This window comes from Sphaeramia orbicularis, chromosome 21 (genome assembly GCF_902148855.1).
Source record: "Sphaeramia orbicularis chromosome 21, fSphaOr1.1, whole genome shotgun sequence".
Lineage (NCBI taxonomy): Eukaryota > Metazoa > Chordata > Actinopteri > Kurtiformes > Apogonidae > Sphaeramia > Sphaeramia orbicularis.
The window spans coordinates 53,020,478-53,042,532 of NC_043977.1; the positions used below are offsets into that span (position 1 = coordinate 53,020,478).

The following is a 22,055-nucleotide window of genomic DNA, read 5'->3' on the forward strand; positions in this document are numbered from 1 at the left end:
ACAACTATCACCAACAACATTGTGTTTAGTTTGGCTGGGAAGCATGTTTCTCTTCCCTCACTATATGATATGAGTGTTCTTTGATAGTGTATGAGAGCTCGGAGCAGTCACTCTCTGCAACTCTGCGATTAAGGATCCCAAAAATTACAGACAATACCCAAACTTCCTCCTTCCACCCCCATCACTTCCAAGAGCCCAACAACTCCCATCTGACTGCAAAACCTGTGACGTAAGGCCCCGTATGTGAAGCCAGAGGACAAATTAAACTCTCCCAGCGTTCAGATTCAATTTGCCGTTGTGGTTGTCTTGTTTGTTTTGATGGAAATCCACTGTGAAAAACAGAGACGGGGAGATTTAGATCTTCGGAGAAATAAATAACTTCAGTTGCAGGAAATTGAATTCCAAACGTGTTGCCTTCAACGTCACAGGTCACGGATATGCAAATTTACTACGCTGTGAAATTCCAGGGCGGTCGGTGATACTTCAGGTAATGAGCCTTTTAACCCATAAAGAGCCAGTGCTACTTTTGTTTCAGTTCCCAAATGAATTTTTCTGTAGATTTCACCTTTCTCAAGTGATTGACTACCATTTATTATCATATTATCCTCTGTATTTTGTGTTTTTTCAGTGAAAATTATATATTTTCCTATTTAATTCACTGATCACGTAGATGCTTACAAAAGCTCAGATTAAAGTTGAGGGTTATTATATCAGAAAGAGAGAAACTGAAGAACAAATTACTTTTTTCACCAAAGATATCATTAACTGAATGTAAAAACAGGTGTGCCCATCCACTGTCATTGATCCAACTACATGGTTTTACTGGTGAATCAGTGTTGTAGAAGATGACTGTGTTTCCACATGTCCACATGGATCATATCTCATGACCATGAAAAGATGAAGAACTGTATTTTACACCAATTACTGACATGGATTGATAGGATTAATGGACCAACAGGTGTTAAACCAGTGTTTTTCAACCTTGGGGTTGGGACCCCACATGGGGTCGCCTGGAATTCAAATGGGGTCGCCTGAAATTTCTAGTAATTGATAAAAAAAAATACAAAAAAAAAGAAAAACTTACTAAAGTGGCAAGGTTTCACTGTAAAAGGATCGACGTTATTACATTGCAAACTTTGGTGCTGCTGGTGGATGTAGACCCCAGGTGAGCCTCTAAATAAGACCCTCTTTCCTCCTCATTTCAGTTTAACCCCTTGAACACTGGTTTCAGATGTTTGTGGTGCCAGATTTTATCAGTTTGAGAAAGAACAGACTGGACCACACAACTTAAAAAGGGGATTGGGAGCAGTTAATGCAGTGTTTTTAACCTTAGGGTCAGGACCCATGTAGGGTCGCCTGGAATTCAAATGGGATCACCTGAAATTTCTAGTAATCGATAAAAAATTTTCGAAAAATTAAAACTTACAAATAAAAATTTACATTACATATTCTAAATGTTGTGTACAATTAATGTTATTTGCAACATATTGTAGCAAACTATTATATGATCAAAACAAATTAATTTTAGCAAAAAAAAAGGCTCCGTTTTGAATGTCTGGGGTCGCCAGAAATTTGTGATGTTAAAATGGGGTCATGAGCCAAAAAGGTTGGGAACCACCATGTTAAACGTTCTAAATGAGTAGATGCTTTTGGTCGACAGCGTCTTCAAGGGTTAAAGGATTGTGGCCCTGCCCATGAGTTAAAGACACTGGGGCAGTTATTTGTGGTTTTAAAAGACACCACAGGACAAAAATGATAATGGACACTGAGAAGTATCAAGACAAAAATGCACTTGTATCTCTGACTCTGTGAATTCCTGTTAAAAAAGACAAAATTCCACATTAATGTGCTAATTAGTGGGCCTTAACATTATGCATATTTGTTATTATGTCAAAAACCAATATTAACTAGGGGTGTTTAGAAAATATCAGTTCTGCAATATATCGCAATATTTCATTTCACAATACTGTATCGATATTCAAAAGTACTGTATCAATTATTTTTAGGTTTTTTCAAATGCAGATATGGTGGAAGTTCATTGTTGTTTTTTGGTTTTCTTTTTTGTTTCTATCTTATTTATCATTATTTAACATTATTAAATAATAGTTATTGAAGCATCCTAAAAGCACTTTTTACTGTCTGAGAGGCAGATGGTAGTTCCTTTGGAAACTAGGAGAATTAGAAAAGTTTTGTGATATAACATTAGATCCTGTTCAGATCAAATAAAAATGTGTTTAGTATTTATGCATATTTCTGGTGTAATTTAATTCTTCAAGGAAAAATCATTAAAAAAAAAAAAAAATTGCCCTTTTAACAGTATCACGATATATTGTGATATTGTATCGTGATCCTAGTATTGTGATTTGTATCGTATTGCCAGATTCTTGCCGATACACAGCCCCAATAGTAACTGCATTTTACTTCAATTATTTACATGTGTCAATAGGATTAGTGGCTCAGCAGGTATTAAACATTCTAAATCCGTAGATGCTGTTGGTTAGCGGCGGCTGTTTGGTTCTTTAAGGGTTAAAATCACCTGTCCCGGCTCCCTGAAACTCCACGCTACTGTCTGCTAACACCCATACCAGCCAACGGTGCCTCCTCTGCCTTCACGCTCAACAAAAATTGGATCCCTAACACTCATCACTGTGTACTGTATTTGCCAGCTGAGGTGGAAACACTGAGGCCTTCTGGGTAAACGCCGCCGCTGCACGGAGATGGGGTCTACCGGCACTTTGACTCCGGTTGGCTTGAACGACCGAGCTGTCTGCTGCTCCGCTGCGTTCCTGTGCATAACGAGGACTAATGAGGACTTAATTAGCGCAGCTCGGGTCTTGTTTGTTTGTGTTTGTGCATCGGTGCTTTTCCTGTCTGTGTATCGCCCCGCCCTCTCCAGCCTTTCTCTGCCACTCACATATTCCCAGCCATTTGAGATGCGTACAATGTAAATCCTGTTTTAGCAATTATTTTAGCTTAAATGTGAATGCTTTCCATTGTTGTTATTTATCACATATTAACCCATCGTTTTTTCAACCTTGGGGTTGGGACCCCACAAAGGGTCAGCTGAAATTTCAAGTAATTGATTAAAAAAAAAAACAAAAAAAAAACTTACTACTAAAAAAATATATGGTGAGTTGAGAGAGACAATCCCAATACATAAAAGAAAACGGAGTGTGAAACTGAAACACTGTGGTACTGTTTGTCTTTCAAATGCTCATTGTGGTCGGTTTCAGACGCTGCAGCTCTTTCAAAATTCATAGTTTGAGTTCTTGTTTGTTCAGTATTAATTGTCAGCCTTGTAAATCCAAGCCAAGGTTATAATAGTTTTGGATTTTTCATTATAGTTTAGTATTTAGTTTTGAATTTTTTCCTCTAATTCAGTTAGTTTTAATTTGGTTTTAGAGCAGGTTTGCTAGTTTTTATTAGTTTTCGTTATTTTCTAATAGTTTCGTTTTAGTTTTAGTTTTTTCATATCTTTTCTCTTCTTCTCCGTCGTATTCAAATAAATCCCAGACAGGACTCTGCTGCTTTCTCCCAACTTTAGTCTCCATGTTTCCAGGTAGAGTGGGGACGAGAAGACGACTGGAAACCATAAGTAACGAGAAGTGACGAACTATTAATATCATATGGTGCCAGCAGCTAAGATTGCTGAGGGAAATAGATGATTTTGTATCAATCCGACACTGATAAAATCAAAATGAAGGGAATTTTATCCATAATTTTTATTGTTAGTTAGTTTTGTAAACACACAATACAGTTTCAGTTAGTTATCGTTTTTTTCTTTTAATTATAGTTTTTATTTATTTCAGTTAACGAAAATGTTTCTTCAATTCTAGTTTTCGTCATTTCATTAGTTTTCGTTAATGATAATAACCTTGATCCAAGCTGGACTGACTGTATATTCTGACCAAGGACAATTCAATTCTCCCTTTGTGCAGTAATCTACACCTGGATTTTCTGCCTCCGTCCCTAATAATATACATTTATAGAATAAATGTCTCTAAAATGAATGTTTATTTACAACACAGTATAGCAAACTATTACATGATCAAAAATAAATAAATTTTGACTAAAAAAAAAAAAGAGTCTCTTTTTGGAATGTCTGGGGTCGCCAGAAATTGTAATGTTAAAATAGGGTCACAAGCCTAAAAAGGTTGGAAACCACTTCGTGAATGAGAGATTTTGACAAAAAAAAAAAAAAAAAAAAGGGGACGTTTTCTTCAGTTTTCTGTTTTGATATAATAACCTTCGAATTTACATGAGTTTTAGTTTTCATGAACATCTACACGATCTCTAACTTATACACTGGGAAATACATGATTTTCACTTAAAATGCAAAATACAGAGGATAATATTATATACATGGTGATACATCACTTAGGAAAGTTTAAATAGAGATAAATTAATTTGGGAACTACCATAAAAGTAGCGCTGGGTCTTTATAGGTTAACAAAATAAACCATACAAAGTCATGCAAAAAGAGAAAAAAAAAAAGAGATTAAAAGAGCAAGAAGGGATGTGAAAGAAGACCATTCAAACAAAATCACATGAGATAAAATCAGACGAATAGATGGACAAAAATAAGACAAACTAACTGAGAAGTAAGAACCATCCACAGTGTCCACAGTGAGGAAAAGAGTCGGCACAAGCTCAGGGAGATGACGGAACAAGGGCTGCACTTAGATCTTTTCTTTCCCGCCTCCCCTCGGGCACGCCAAGTCTCACTGAGCCGCTCTGTAACCACATACACCTGACCCAACACATCAGCGCTCATCCAATGAGCTCTGAACACGCACACACACGCTGTTCACCACACACACCCCCGAGGTCATTCCTGACTACACCCATACTCCACAGAGGTTGGACTCTGTGGGCGACTCCGCTGTCAGAAAACCAAAACAGATCAGCAAAAAACTGAAAGCAACACTTTGGCCTGGAAACGGAAACAACACAGAGAAAATATACGACTAAATCAGAGCTGATGACATGTTCAACTACAGACAGAGACACAGAGCATATGTAGCCCCGCCCACTAGAGCTGAAACAAGATAGATAGATAGATAGATATAGATAGAATATTGATCTCAATCTCAGAAAATTGCAGCAAATAGACTCAATCAATGAAAAAAATGAGTTGCTTACAATTTTTCTGAATCAAAGCTTCGTTCCCTTAATTTCTCTGCTGCTAAACACTGGTCAACTGTTGTGTTCACACAGACGCGTATTGTGACGTATGTGACGAAGACAAAAAGGCAGAAAATGTCTATGGTTGACTTTCTCCATTGGAAAACATCACTTGGTCCTTTTTTCTTTTAAGCTTAAAGGTGCGGGGACTTTCGTGATCAATTTTTCACCGAATGTGTCAACCTCAGTCATATTCTCAGTATCACGAATCTTTAAGTCCTTCTGTCATTACTCACCTGAATCTCTTGCATTACGGTGAACAGTTTCTTAGTGCCATCCACCAGAGACAAAATGTGTGTTTACAAACAGAGCCGGGAGGGAACTCGGGCATCTTCGGAATTTTGTCGCGACATGCACTGTGGAAAAGGAGGTTCACGCAGCCACCTGGCGCGCAGCGTGACCGTATGATATTATATGGATGAAACAAACACGCGGAAACGTCTGAAACGCAGAAACGGCTAGATGGAAGGGAGCCGTTCCGCATCATGTTCTGTAGCAGCTGCGCAAGCCTCCATTTCCCACAATGCACGTCGCAACAAAATCCGAAGATGCCCGAGTTACCTCCATACTCTGTTTGTAAACACATGGTTGGTTTCTGGTGGATGGCACGAAGAAACTGTTCACCGTGATGCAAGAGATTCAGGTGAGTAATCACAGACAGACTGACAGATTGTGATACTGAGGATATGACTGAGGTTTGACAGATTTGATGAAAAATTAGTCACGAAAGTCCCACAGCTTTAAAGTTTTTATCTGTTTTATCTGTTTTTTCTTCTCCTTTTTTTCTCATGCCTATACTTTTTATTGCTTAATGCTTTTAATGTTTTATGTAAAGCACTTTGAATTGTCTTGTAATGAGATGTGCTGTATAAATAAACCTGCCTTGCCCTGCCTTTAAACTTTGAAGTTTTAACAAAAATATTTCAAATATTCATTTTTATTTTTCCAGTTGGACGTTAGTTCCATGTTCATTTGGTAAAAGTTAATAAGTTGGCTCCAAATGTGTTTCAGACTGACCTAACAGATTGTTTGTAGATGTCATTGGACTGGTTTGTTGTTGTTATATCTATAGATATTTTTATATATACTTTTATACTGTTATTTCTATATAATTTTTTTTTTTAAATATCTATCCTATTACTTTTATACTTTCTATAGTTGTTTTTTGTCATTTTCAGACATGTCTGTTTCACAGTTTTACTTTTTTTCTCCCCACCTTCAATAATCATTTAATCAAATCAAATTAAATAATCGATTACAAAAATAATCAATAACTGCAGCTGTATATTTTTTGGCCGGGTTGTGTATATGTAAAACTTTGAAGCTTTCACACAAACATTATAAATATTTGTCAGTATTTTTCAGTTGTAGTTAGTTCATGTTCAGTTGGATCCAAATGTGTTGCAGACTGCAGGTACATATTGTATGTTCACATGTATATGTGTGTGTGTATATTAAAACGGTATATCCACTCTTCTGTTTTAGGATCCTTAACACAAATCCTCTTGGACAGAATGGAACACAGCCACAACAAACTCATTACAATGAAAACAAGTGTTCAGAGAACGCAAACCTCCGGCAAGCACCCTGAACGGTGTGCTGTGGGAGACTATTTCTTTTAAATTCAACAGTTTCCAGGTTGTTCATACAGCAGAAGAAGTTGCAGCTTGGTACCAGTCATGTGTATTTCAAATTAGATTCAATTCCAATCAATATTTGTTGAGTTATAATGAAAAATGTGTGGTAAATGGGATTTTCAATGTTAAATGTAAATGTCCACAGAGTCCACATTCCACAGTGGATGTGGACAATTTTGTGCCAGATACAAGATATTGTTATAAGCTACGAGTGTCAAATTGGAGGCTAATCGGATTCGGAGTCGAATTTTCGAAAACTGCAATGATGAGAGATAGAAAAATTTGAGATTTTGTGACCTTGTTGTGACCTTGAACTTTGGCCTACTTGGCCCAAAATTTAATGGGTTGGTCCCAGGGCCTAGGCCTATCTGTGGGGACAATTTGGTAAAGATGGTTGGAATAGTCTTCCCGCAAAGTTGCTAACAAACAAACAAACAAACAAACAAACAAAAACACAAACAAACACACAAAGTGTTAATCCTCCGGTACTACTAACCGTGGTTCAGCACTCCGTTTAAATAGGGTCCTGACCTCTCGTGTCTGAACTGGGGTCTTACCCTCACGAACTAACCGAAGAGGTACTCTCAGCTGAAACTTATTTTGGAACACTGCCTGTCTTCTAACTACCTTTAATCCAACCTCTGCCCCGCTAACCCTGGTACCAGAACTGCCAGGAGAAACCCACTCTGTGGTCAGTAATAATACCAGTCCAGTTGGTTTTTGGTAGCTGTTCCACATGGATTAGTGCACTTGTTACATGACAGGTAATAATTTAAAAGCCAGGAAAAATAGGCTTTCGGGACATAAAAATGGTAGGTGGATAAAGGCAAGATACTTTGAGACTTTGATGTTATGTACACAATAAACCTAACGTTTTACATTCACCAACATATTATGCCACACAGGGAAATAACTCAAGGAGAATTTAGAATTTACTTTTTATAAATTTATTGTAGGCAGTTTTAGCAAAGCAAAGCATATACATAAATCATCAATCAATTAATCCCTAATAAAATCATTAAACTGAACTTCTAAAACCATAAATCAATATCCTGTTTATTAAACCTAAACTGTCCTCAATTTTCCTTACTTCAACGCAATCCCTGTTGTAATCTCTCAACCCACAGTTCAGCCTTGTGAAAATGTCCCTAATTGTTGCCTCGCTTGATGTCCTCAAGGGGAAGAAAAACATAAAAATAAAATGGTGTTGAAAGTCTCTTTTCTTCAAAAAATTGAAAGAAAATCAAAATTGGAAAAGTTCTCAAATGAAAAATTATTTCTCTAACCCGAGTATTAATCGGAAAAAGTTACAAACCGGAGTATTTAGAAAAGTAAAAATAAAAAATTAAAGCTTAATCAATATCAAAAAACCTAAATAGGAAAAAGTCAAGAAGTTAGAGAAATTGAATAAATGTAGAAAAATCAAAAACCAAATTTAATCTAATTACTGTAAAAAGTCAAAAGGTAAAAATTAATTTAATTTGCAAAGACAACCTCAACAGCTTGATCAGGGCTGCCGAGTTTGTCTTAAAATACTGGGTAAAAGAAAAGAAATAAGAAAATGTAAAAATTCTTCTTCCTTTCCAGTCCGGGCCAAAGTGGAGAAAAATACCAAAAGTCTGTTAAACAGATGGTCCGTCGGCAAATGTTCCCCAAAAGGTGGTAAAAGCTCTTAAAATACAATTCTTGCCTTTAAGAGTCTTTGGTGCTTTGTCATCTGAAGAAATAGGTCTTTGCTTTTAAAAGTTCGATCCGTCGATGCAAAGTTATTCTATCAGATGAGCCTCCAGCATTATTTGAGAAGTAAGATTAACTCCGAAGCCAATCTGCCACGCTCCTTTCGGGTCTCAAAAGAGCATCGCTCAGAGTTATCTTCTCTACGTTTTACAACGTAGGGCACGCAACTTCTTAGAGCGTCTCGCACTTCTGAAAATGCTATAATAGCGGTTCTGGTTTTTAACCAAACTCTAGGCATTACCTCATTGATGCCTAGACCGTTGACTTCATTGATAGATGAGTAATGTCTAAATGCCTCTAGCAGAACTTCCCTTTTTTACCGGTCTTGACCAGTTTTGGGTGCAGAAAATAGCCTATTGTTTATGTCACTTCTTTCTTAACGTTATCAGTTAGCTTCAGCTGCAGATGGCTCGGTGCTGCTTACTTTACTTCTCCTTTTCTGCCGGACTTTGTCCTAACATGCCCTTCACTGCTTTAACATGTCTTAACTTGTCTCCTCTACACACAGTATCACAAATGAATCAACATTCATTTAAACATTCTTTTCTTAGCTATACTTATTGATCACATTACATATATCTATTTAATGCAATACATCAGTTCAAATCATCTTTTTAATACTAAGCTGTACTTACATTGTTAAAATGCTGGGTGTTACACTTCTTTATGAGGCCTTCTGGTGCCTGGTGTGACCTGTGGGGCCCTGACCTCTGCCTAACTTGACACCCCCTCCTAGAGGTCAAGGGCTCCCAGGTTATACTTATCACTCCGGGGAATCTGGGGCGATCGAAGACCACATCAGCTGGGTTGTGTCAGACCTGACGGAGTCCAGTGGAGCCAGGTGGACAACAGGTCAGGATGATCGGATGGATGGTGGCACCTCCTGGGCCACCTGAAGCTCCTCCAACTGCTGCTCTAGCTGTACCTGCTGTGATGCCCGCTGTGTCATCCGCTCCAACTCTGGTTCCCGATCACGGAGTCTCCGCTCTGCTGCCTCGATCACTCTGTCCATCCCGTCGGCTGCATTCGGCTCCCGATGACTCTGGAGGTTCTCTCAGTGGTCGCAGGGACTCGATGGGGTCCAGGAAACGCTGCACTTGCCATCCTTCAGCCTCCACCGCTTGGACCACACCCCGCGCCTCAGGAGTCTGCAGTCATCACCGTCCAGCATACCTTCTCCATCCCACCGACAGCTGCAGTGGTTATCTTCATCTGCAATCTCTCTCACCACCCCTGGCGATGAATTTGATTCTTGGTAACATCGTTACACGGCATATTCCACACACGTGTGAGTCCAAAACCTTCACTGGTTTAGGATGTTGCTCTTTAAGTTCTCTTGGATCTTCTTGGAACCGCGCCAGCTTGTTTCTTCCCGGGCCAGTCCAAATCACAGCACTGTGGTGGGTTTCAGGCACACCACACAGCTGTTTCTCAATCTCTCCATTGTAGTTGCTCAGGTTCTTGTAAAAGCGCTGATCTTTTTGCTTGTTTCAAAGTCTCTAGGGCTCTGCCTACTAAGAGTCCTCTGGCATGTCGCTTGGTGACAACCACCCCTTTCACAGTGGCCAATCTGACGAAGGGTGGTAGGCCTTGTGTGCTATTGGCCATGGTTTTCAGTCCCCAGTATCCATTTAGCCAGAAACTGGTTTCAGCTGCTCTATCCCTTGGATTCCGGATCTCTAATTGTACTGTATTTCTGTCTAAAATCTTGACCACTTGTCATTTCTATCATACTTAGCCCTCACGGCTGCCCCTGCCACCCATGGGACCCCTGCCACATCCATGCAGATCAATCCCCGTGGTATGGAGCTCTTGATAGTGAATCCGCCGCTCTGCTGTCCTCTCTGTCCTGCGTTGTATCGACTGCACAACTCACAGTTCTTTAGGACTCGGCGTACCTCACCCCCCGGAATCCAGAGCCGCTGAACCTCCAGTTCCCTGCGCATTGGGTCAGCGCCCGCATGGCCCAGTGTCTCGCTGCACTGCCATCGTCACCCCCTCCACGCAGTCTCTCGGGACGACTTTCCCCCTGGGTGTAGTCTCCCATTCTTCTTCACCGACAATGACAACTTTTCTCAGCTGGACGAAACGATCCACCTCGTCGTTCCCTTGCCAGTGAGGACCTTCTCTGGTGTGAGCTCTCTGATGCACCACCACAAGGTCTACATTCAGTCTCAACTCTGCTATCTTCTTCCGCAGATCGTCACGTGCTCCTTTCTTTCCTTTCGCCGTCTCGAAGCCGTTCTCCTCCCAGATGGCGATCTCTGCCTTTCCTTCTTGATCCGAAGGTGCCTCGTTGCCCCTTGAGCCTCCTTTCTCCGGCGGTTGTTCAGGCGTGGACTCCCACTGCGGTGTCGATCGGCCCCCATCCGTCTGCTTCGGGTGGTGCTCCGGGCGCAGCGATGGTCCTGGTCCCTCTGGCTCCGGTGACGGTTCTGGTTCCCCCTTGCGCTGGACTGGCGAAGGTCCCCCGCCATCCTGGCCTGGTGCCCTTGGATCCGTTGGCGGTTCTGGTCCCTGTCTGCACCCCTGGTCCGCTGTTGGAGGTTCCCCGTCCTGCCGGTGGTGCCTGGCCTGCCCCGCGCCCAGCGCCGCCGCCGTAGCTGCGCCACCGTCGTGGTCTCCGCCGTCACCATGGTCGCCGCGTCGGACGATCTGTGGTTGGGGATGAGGACGTCCCCCATCTCTCGTTGCGTTGTTGTGTCGGGCTGCACCACTCCTAACCCCCTTAGCGCATCGGGGCAAGAGAGGAGGGATGTCAGCTGGTTGGGTTTCTCCGCAGAGCCGTCTTCTCCTTGGCGACTGCTGCTGCTTCCACGCCTGCTGCTGTCACATCTAGCAGGTCTGGAACGTGGATGGGGCAGTTATGGTCCTCTCAACTGCTCCGCCCTTCTGGGTCCTGATGCCGTCAGGACTGCTGCTGCTCGGGTCAGGTCTGCTCCCAGAAGTCCTTCGGGGATCTCACACGACCAGTAGTCCCTTGACCACCGGCTTATTCTTTTGTCGGGACCCCGAACTTTCCTTCGTTCGGAACTCGTCCCTTCGTGGTCGCCACGTGTTAATCCTCCGGTACTACTAACCGTGGTTCAGCACTCCGTTTAAATAGGGTCCTGACCTCTCGTGTCTGAACTGGGGTCTTACCCTCACGAACTAACCCGAAGAGGTACTACTCAGCTGAACTTATTTTGGAACACTCGCCTGTCTTCTAACTACCTTTAATCCCAACCTCTGCCCCGCTAACCCTGGTACCAGAACTGCCAGGAGAAACCCACTCTGTGGTCAGTAATAATACCAGTCCAGTTGGTTTTTGGTAGCTGTTCCACATGGATTAGTGCACTTGTTACATGACAGGTAATAATTTAAAAGCCAGGAAAATAGGCTTTCGGGACATAAAAATGGTAGGTGGATAAAGGCAAATACCTTTGAGACCTTTGTTGTTATGTACACAAAAACCTAACGTTTTACATTCACCAACATATTATGCCACACAGGGAAATAACTCAAGGAGAATTTAGAATTTACTTTTTATAAATTTATTGTAGGCAATTTTAGCAAAGCAAAGCAATACATAAATCATCAATCAATTAATCCCTAATAAAATCATTAAACTGAACTTCTAAAACCATAAATCAATATCCTGTTTATTAAACCTAAACTGTCCTCAATTTTCCTTACTTCAACGCAATCCCTGTTGTAATCTCTCAACCCACAGTTCAGCCTTGTGAAAATGTCCCTAATTGTTGCCTCGCTTGATGTCCTCAAGGGGAAGAAAAACATAAAAATAAAATGGTGTTGAAAGTCTCTTTTCTTCAATCAAAAATTGAAAGAAAATCAAAATTGGAAAAGTTCTCAAATGAAAATAATTATTTCTCTAACCCGAGTATTAATCGGAAAAAGTTACAAAGCCGGAGTATTTAGAAAAGTAAAAAAAAATTAAAGCTTAATCAATATCAAAAACCTAAATAGGAAAAAGTCAAGAAGTTAGAGAAATTGAATAAATGTAGAAAAATCAAAAACCAAATTTAATCTAATTACTGTAAAAAGTCAAAAGGTAAAATTAATTTAATTTGCAAAGACAACCTCAACAGCTTGATCAGGGCTGCCGAGTTTGTCTTAAAATACTGGGTAAAAGAAAAGAAATAAGAAAATGTAAAAATTCTTCTTCCTTTCCAGTCCGGGCCAAAGTGGAGAAAAATACCAAAAGTCTGTTAAACAGATGGTCCGTCGGCAAATGTTCCCCAAAAGGTGGTAAAAGCTCTTAAAATACAATTCTTGCCTTTAAGAGTCTTTGGTGCTTTGTCATCTGAAGAAATAGGTCTTTGCTTTTAAAAGTTCGATCCGTCGATGCAAAGTTATTCTATCAGATGAGCCTCCAGCATTATTTGAGAAGTAAGATTAACTCCGAAGCCAATCTGCCACGCTCCTTTCGGGTCTCAAAAGAGCATCGCTCAGAGTTATCTTCTCTACGTTTTACAACGTAGGGCACGCAACTTCTTAGAGCGTCTCACACTTCTGAAAATGCTATAATAGCGGTTCTGGTTTTTAACCAAACTCTAGGCATTACCTCATTGATGCCTAGACCGTTGACTTCATTGATAGATGAGTAATGTCTAAATGCCTCTAGCAGAACTTCCCTTTTTTACGGTCTTGACCAGTTTTGGGTGCAGAAAATAGCCTATTGTTTATGTCACTTCTCTTTTCTTAACGTTATCAGTTAGCTTCAGCTGCAGATGGCTCGGTGCTGCTTACTTTACTTTCTTTTCTGCCGGACTTTGTCCTAACATGCCCCTTCACTGCTTTAACATGTCAACTTGTCTCCTCTACACACAGTATCACAAATGAATCAACATTCATTTAAACATTCTTTTCTTAGCTATATTGATCACATTACATATATCTAATTTAATGCAATACATCAGTTCAAATCATCTTTTTAATACTAAGCTGTACTTAACATGATTAAAATGCTGGGTGTTACACTTCTTTATGAGGCCTTCTGGTGCCTGGTGTGACCTGTGGGGCCCTGACCTCTGCCTAACTTGACAAAAGCAAAGTGATCACAATACCTCCTGACAGAGGTAATTATAAGTCACTATCCTTCCCTCTTTTGTGCTCCAGACCAAGGTTATTATCGTTAACGAAAACTAATGAAATGATGAAAACTAGAATTGAAAAAACGTTTTCATTAACTGAAATAAATTAAAACTATAATCAAAAAAAAACAGATAACTGAAACTATTGTGTGCTTACACAACTAACTAAAACGGATAAAAATTATGGAAAAAATTCCCTTCATTTTCATCTTTGTCAATGTCGGATTGATTTGAAATCAATTTATTTCGCTCTAGCAATTTTAGCTAGCGGCACCATACGGTACTTCACGGTCCGTCACTTCTCGTCACTTCTTGTTTCCAGTCGTCTTCTGGTCCCCTTTCTACCTAGAAACATGGAGACTAAAGTTGGGAGAAAGCAGCAGAGTCCTGTCTGGGATTTATGTGAATACAACAGAGAAGAAGATAAAAGATATGAAAAAACTAAAACGAAGCATTTAGAACAAATGAAACTAATAAAAACTAGCAAACCTGCTCTAAAGACAAATCAAAACTAACTGAATTAGAGGAAAAAAAAAAGTCTAAGCAAATAAACAAACTATAATGAAAAATCCAAAACTATTATAAACCTTGCTCCAGACTTGTTAATATGAACACCTTGGAAAATCCGGTCCATAGACTTCTATAATGTATAAATGCAGCGAGCAAAATGAAAAGACAACTGTAAAGAAGGCGTGAATTTGACGGTGCGATGAAAGCAGGCGGTATCAACACTCTCACTACCTCTGAAGAAACACGCCACTCCCTTCTCAGCACAGAAACTAAACTGACCGCAAATTCAATCAAATCGATCGCCAGAGCCCCGCCCACAGTCACACAGAGCCACCCTGTCCACAGGAAGGTCTTGGCACCTGTTACATTTGCACAACAGATCCTCAGTACCTGGGAAACCAGATAACAACAGCAGTTAAAAGCTCTCAGTGGCTCTGACTGTGTCAACATTACAAACCCCCATTTCACTGCCTACACACACCCACACACACACACACACACACACACCACACACATAAGCACACATTCAGATTAGACGCACCTACAAACACATGCAAACCTTGTGCCTAGTCATGCACAAAGCAGAGATCACAACTTAAATCATGTTTTTGGTTGAGTGCGTGTGTTGAAAAGAACCTGTTTATCTCAAACAGAGAAATTTAACTTAGTTTAGTTTAATTAGGTATTTATTTCACTCATACATAAAAGAAAATCGACTTCTACATGTCAGCAAACTGACCACATCCTGAATGAATAGGAGCAGAATCATGTATTTCTGCTTCTTTAATAAAATACTTATGCGTCTACAGTAGCAAGAGCCAGCAGAATCATGACCTTTCACTGCTGCAATTCATCATTTTCAGATAAAAGGAAAAAAAAATCTCATTTTCAACCAAGCACTTAGGGAGAAAAACAATTAAAAAACAAGCTTAAATGAGCATAAAACATCTGAATATAAACCGCATGCAACTATTCACATGAACTTATCAAGGTTTCACATATCAACACAGCTGAATGACAAAAAGTGAATCCTATCCTTCCTACTATATAAATGCATGTTCTCCGCCCGGCGTCCCTCCCATCGATGTCCGTCCGATCGATGTTGCAGCACAGGAGGGCGTTTGTACGGGTTTTCCTCAGCCTTCCAGGCCCGATCACCACCAACCCTCACCAAAATGAATAGAAACACTACCTGACTTCTGCTAGGTACACTTTATGTCCATATTCAAATGTTGTGAGGTATGCTGGGAGATTTTTAACAAGGTTCCCAGCTCACCAACGGACCGGGTCCCAGCTCCACCACAGACTGGGTCCGAGCTCACCTCGGACAGGGTCCCTGCTCACCACAGACCAGGTCCCGCTCACCTCGGACCGGGTCCCAGCTCACCTCGGACCAAGTCCGACCTCACCGCATACCTTCACAGGTCCGGATCGCTGCCAAAACTCACCAAATGAATAGAAACACTACCTGACTGTCTACTGGCACAATTTTATGTCCGTATTCAAATGTTGTGAGGTATGATTGGCCCATTTTAGCCTCTCATGCTATCGTACAACGGCACCATGGATCCAATGCCGCGAATAAATTCAATGGTTATTTAAGAGGAGAACAGCAAAAAAAAAATACAGAGAGATTCCTTTCTTTAAAAATTACTGTCGTGGAGAGAATGCTGTTCCTCATACTTATATTTATTTAAAAACTGTATTTTATATATTCCTTCAAACTGATTTATGTTTTTACTTCGCTTTAATTAATCAGTTAGGACTAGTTTAACTTCATGCTTTGATCTGCACATGATCGACCCAGGTGAAGGGTTATCTGGACCTGCTGTGTAAATAAAACTAGCTTTAGAGTCTTTAAATAACTGACAGATGGATCGGGAAACAATATTCCATAAAACTTTCCCACTCATCATTTCCTCAGGAAACTGGCGGGCTGACCCTGTTGAGTGTCGCTGAGCGTTGACTGTTCGCCTTACAGGTGTGACATAGCAGTGGAGACGCTGAATGCATCTGTGTGTCTGACTTATAACTGTGGGGTGTAAACAGATCCAGTCCAAGTCAGCGTCTGAGCCCAGCTCTATTATCCTGTACGGCTCTATTCCCAGACACACCCTTCTACTCGCTCACACACACACACACACCACAACAACAGACTCACACACACCTTCACTGAGGTTCAAAACAGTCCCAAATAGAACTGGACCCCCTACAGCAGGGGTGTCAAACTCACTTTAGTTCAGGGGCCACATTCAGCCCAATATGATCTCAAGTGGGCTGGACCAGTAAAATAATAACAGTGGAAAAACGTAAAATTACATTATGATCATGTTTACATCTACAACGTTTCCTTAAAAATCTGAATAACATCAACAACTTGAAATGTCTTAAGAAAAACAAGTGCAATTTTAATAATATTCTGCAGCAGTTTATCATTTACATATGCACGCTACAACTAACTTCACTTGCAAACACACAAAATATTTATTAATATGGTTGTAAGAAAATATCGGTTCTGCAATATATCTGGATATTTCATTTCACCATACTGTATCTAAGTACTGTATGGATATTTTTAGGTATTTATTCAAATGCAGATATTGTGGAGGTTCATTTTTGTTTTTTTTGTTTTACTTTATTGTTTATATTTTATGTCTTACTATTTAACACTCTTTTATTAAATAATGTTAGGTCCTTTGTTTGGATTGCACAAAATAATGTTCTGATGTTAGTTCTGAACTAATAGAATACGAATATTTGAACAGGATCTTAAACTGTAATGTCTGTTGGACTAGGAAGGAGATCTGGACCTGGTACTGTTGGACTAGGAAGGAGACCCGGAACTGGTATTGTTGGACTAGGAAGGACATCTGGACCTGGTACTGTTGGACTAGGAAGGAGACCTGGACCTGGTATGTTGGACTAAGAAGGAGACTTGGACCTGGTACTGGTGGACTAGGAAGGAGACCTGGACCTGATACTGTTGGACTAAGAAGGAGACCTGGACCTGGTACTGTTGGACTAGGAAGGAGACCTGGACCTGGTAAAATCTAAACATTTCAGTACGACCTGTGTGATACAATTATAATTTTAGTGATATGCTCTTCTATTATGACATATTTTTTCTCATCTCCAGGTTTTATTTTGTTTACATTCTTACTTAGGTGTACATCTTGTTGCATCTTTTACACATTATATAAAGCTACAAATAACCATTGTGTTTCTGGTTAACAAAAATCAATCTTTAAAATGGAAAGAAAACATGGTTAATAATGATTTACATGAACTGACACGAACATTTTTATCATATGAGATTTTGGCTGAATCGTCAAAAAATAATGGATTTATTACAATATCATCATTATTTTATGGTTCAGCTCGACGTTCCAGTCTCAGTTCTTGTTGGAATTCAGAATTTTGAAGTCATCATTTTCCTTGACTGCGGTTGATGGTTTTGGAATTCTCAGTTTCTCTGCCCAGTTTAAACATTGATAGCAAAATATAATGCAAAAATAATGAAAAAGTAATCAAATGTTCCTCAATAAAATAGGAATTTATTACTTTAAAATTGTAATTGGTAATGTGGGACCTATTATTTTAAATATATATATTATGTTCACAATAGTAACTAGGGGTGTGTATTGCCAAGAATCTGACAATACAATACAAATCACAATACTAGGATCACGATTCGATATATCACGATATATCATGATACTGTTAAAAAGGCAATTTTCTGTTTGTTTCTTTTTTTTTTTTTAATGATTATTTCCTTGAAGAATTGAATTACACCAGAAGTATGCACAAATACTAAACCTATTTTTATTTGATCAGAACAGGATCTAATGCTAAATCACTAAATGTTTCTGCGTTAAAACTTTAATGATGTTTTACAGACAATACATTTAAGATCCTGTTCAAATGTTTCATATTCTATTAGTTCAGAACTAACATATAACATTATTTTTGTTGCGATCCGACAAGGAACTAATATTATTTAATAAAAGAGTGTTAAATAATAATAAATAAAACATAACAAAAAACAAAAACAAAATGAACCTGTACAATATCTGCATTGAATAAATACCTAAAATATCGATACAGTACTTTTTAATATCGATACAGTATTGTGAAATGAAATATCGCGATATAGTGCAGAACCAATATTTTCTTACACCCCTATATTTATTATCAACTTATGAAGTGGGGCTGTGTAATATATACAATCAGATCAGTTATTCAAGTCTTTTATGAACGAGGCCAGACCTTTCAAATCCAGATCAGTATGTCTGTTTCATCTGCAGACATTTCACACTCAACAACAACAATTGAAAATGCAACCTGTTTGTACTTTGTAATCGGTTTCAACTTTAAGACCACACAGGAAACAGCTCTGTGCATTGTTTTTAAAGTGAGCTCTGGAGTTTGTGAAGTCCTGTTGAACAAGTTCTTCACTGTTGAAAATATAATAAAGTGCTGTCCAACAGTCGATCACGTGTCTGTACCAGTGCCAATCAGCCAGGCACATCCGAACACACCCTCCACTGCAGCCAAATGTCAATGCAAATATGACACACACACATCCACACTTTGCATACAAAGGAAAATGCACCTTCAGGTTCGAATAAATAAAGTAAACCTGAAAGGATTAATCCATGAATTGACTCAAATTGATCTTGTTTAAAAACTATTCAATTACAATTTTCTTCAAACAAAGCTTCATTTCCTTAATTTTGCTGCACGGAAATTTGCCTGAGTAAAATTGACTCAAACTGAAGAAATTATACTCTGCTTAGATAATATCTGGTCCCTCTCTAAAAAGAATTAAAGTTACTCGTTGGGGTAGAGCTCTCAAACTCAATATAGAGCCACAATTTACTCAATGTAGAGCTTAAATTTATTCTTTTTGAGGAAAATAATTTTGGACTCTGGAAAAAATGCTCAGTAATTTTTTGCTGTGTGCCACTAAACATTGGTTCCACTTTTGTGTTTCACACGGACAATTATTATGATGCACACCACACACAGCTGTATGTAGTTCCATGTTCAGTTGGTTAAGTTAGATCCAAATGTACCAAAGACTGCAGTGGACATTGTTTGTAGATGTCATTGAACTGGTATGTTGTTTACAATATAAATATCTATTTATATACTTTTATACTGTAGTTTTTCTATCAAAATTTTATTATATGTCCTTTACTTTTATACTCCAGCTGGTTCTGGAATAAGGGACACGTTCTCTGTCATTTCAACCTTGTCTGTTTCACATTTTTTAGAGATGAAACAATTAATCGACCTCAAAGTGATTAAAAAAAAAAAAAAAAAAATCATTCAACCACAATTCTCTCTGAATCAAAGCTTTGTTTCCTTTCATTTCTCTGCTGTTAAACATTGGTTCCACTGTTGTGTTTCACATGGACACTGGTGATGGGATTTTGGCTCTTTGAAGGGAGTCGTTCAATCAGGAGCGTTCACTGAAAAGAGCCGTTCAATAGACTGCTCTTTTATGTTGTTTGCATATTTTGAAACACAATGTCTTAATGACTAAATAGGCTACATGTGATGATGACATTACATTTTAATGGTGTTTAATTGGCGTGGCAGTAAATATTATCTTACCGTAAAAAAGACAGTTAGTTCAAATGTGTGGGCTAAATCCATGACTGGATGGTGACATTAGGCAAATGACGGAATTGACAAAAAACATCACGATTCATTATGTGGACTAGTCTGTAGCCTAAAAATGAAGAGAAATAAAATATTTTGCCTATGAAATAACATTTTATTCTCCTCAAAACAGGAACAATAAATGTGTGTAAACATACGGAAAAAATTGCACAAAACACAACAGTGATTAATCACTGCAGCTACTTAAATACCTGAACTGGTAAGTGCAATTCTCAGAACAAGAACAGTATGTTGGTAACATACAGAAAAATGCACAAAACACAAAAGCGATTTATCATTGCAATTACTTAAATACCTTAACAGCTGTAGTGCATTTTCCCTCAGAACAAGAACAATAAATGTGTGTCAACATTCGAAAAATTGCACAAAACACAAGAGTGTTTAATTCACTGTTTATTATAAAAAAAAAAAAAAAAAGGAACGGCACCTTACAAAGACTCAGTTCCCATCATTCATTTCAAAGAGCCGTTCAAAAGATTCGATTCGTTCGTGATCGTCACATCACTAAACGGACGCTTATTGTGACGCACAAAGAAGAGTCAAATTCAGGAAACTGCAATAGAATATTTCCCTTCTATCATTTTGAGTCGATTAACCCTTTCATGCATGAATTGTGAGAACCTCAATTGTGTGACTGTTGACTATTTTTATTCCTCTTGAGGTGTGAAAAAAAAATAATGCAATTGAAATAGTTTTTTAATGAACCTATTTTTCATGAAGTTGCAAAATGTCCACTCAGCTGGACACCATGTGTTTAATTTTTGAGGCAAAGAAACATGTTTTTACTGATACACTGTGTGAAAACTATGAAATAATTTTTAAAAAATGTTGTTAATCTGATGTTTTGTCACATTTTAACAAACTCACTTTATGGGGATTATATGTAAAAAAAAAAAAAAAAAAAAAAAAAAAGTTAATGTTAATGACAGTCTAACAACAATAACAAGCACCTGATTTACACTCAAACATGTTAGTGCAGATCAGGTTTACCAACAGCAGAGTTACAGTAATGGAATGAATTGCAGTGTTTGGGATGATGCATGAATGCACTGTGTCGGCTGATATGGAACTGAAACAATAAAATCCTTGAAAATACGATAAGAGAACAGCTGTAGAATAACTGTCCACTGTAGTGACCACTATGCATGAAAGGGTTAATCGAATCGGGAATTTTTGTATTTGCTTCAAGCACCTAATCGATTAATCGTTTCAGCTCTACATTTTTTTTTAACCTTTTTTCTGCCTATTCAAATAGTCCCTTAATCGAATCAGAGTCGAACCGTTCGATTAATCATTAGGAAACGCCTCCCCTGTATTCCCCCTGTTTGCTGACCTGGAAGATGAGCACTTTGAAGTGGTTCCTCTTGAGCAGGTGGTTGTGGTTGGCCTCCAGCTTCTTCACCTGGACCGCCTGTTTGTCCATGCGCTCCTTCACCTCCTTCAGGTGTCCGCTCACTTTGCGGGACCGCTCCAGCAGTTTACTGACGCTGTTGGACGTGCTGATGTGGGTCTTGGACAGGCGGCTCACGTCCCCCTGCACCAGCCGCACGGCCCCCTCCAGGTCGGCCTGCCGCTGCTCCATCCGCTGCTGGTTGTCCTGCACCGCCTCCAGCATGTTCACCAGCTTGTCCAGCAGAGCCACCACCGTGATGGCGCTCACCTGGCCCCGGTCCACGGGGCTCCCCGGGGCGGCGCCGGTGGGGCTCTTCAGACCCAGCCTGGACAGGGTCCCGGTGGGCGTGGGGGAGGACGGAGCCGAGCCCGGGCTGAAGCTGGGGATCAGCAGGTCGGCGTTCTCGGGCTGCGGGATGGTGTGTGCTGCCGGAGGTGCTGCCGCCGCTGTGGGGCTCCGCGTGGAGTGGGACCCGTCTTCTTCCATGGTTCAGATGTGGGCTAAGTCCCGGTTCGGTGGACTGGTGGAGGACTCACCTGGACTGTACAGGTCTGAGCTTACAGTCTGTGTGTGTGTGTGTGTGTGTGCGGCTCCACAGGCGGTTTTAGCAGGAGTGTGTGTTTGTCTCCGCCCCTCTCTGCCACACACACACACACACACGCACACACACACACACACGCGCTGTGAACTTTCCAAACACCTCCCCAGCCAGCCGGAGGGCGGGGCTTGGTTACTATGGAAACCAGGCCGGCCTAGCCCCTCACAGAATAGAAGTAAAGCTGCTGTTTTGTGTGCGTGCGCTTCCTTGTAAAG

At 39.9% G+C, this 22,055-nt stretch overlaps 1 pseudogene; it reads right to left on the reverse strand.

Moving 5' to 3' along the window:
• LOC115412879 (caveolae-associated protein 2-like) overlaps positions 1-21,735 on the reverse strand; it is a 55,087-nt pseudogene extending 33,352 nt beyond the window's left edge.
• Between the last annotated feature and the right edge of the window lie 320 nt (positions 21,736-22,055).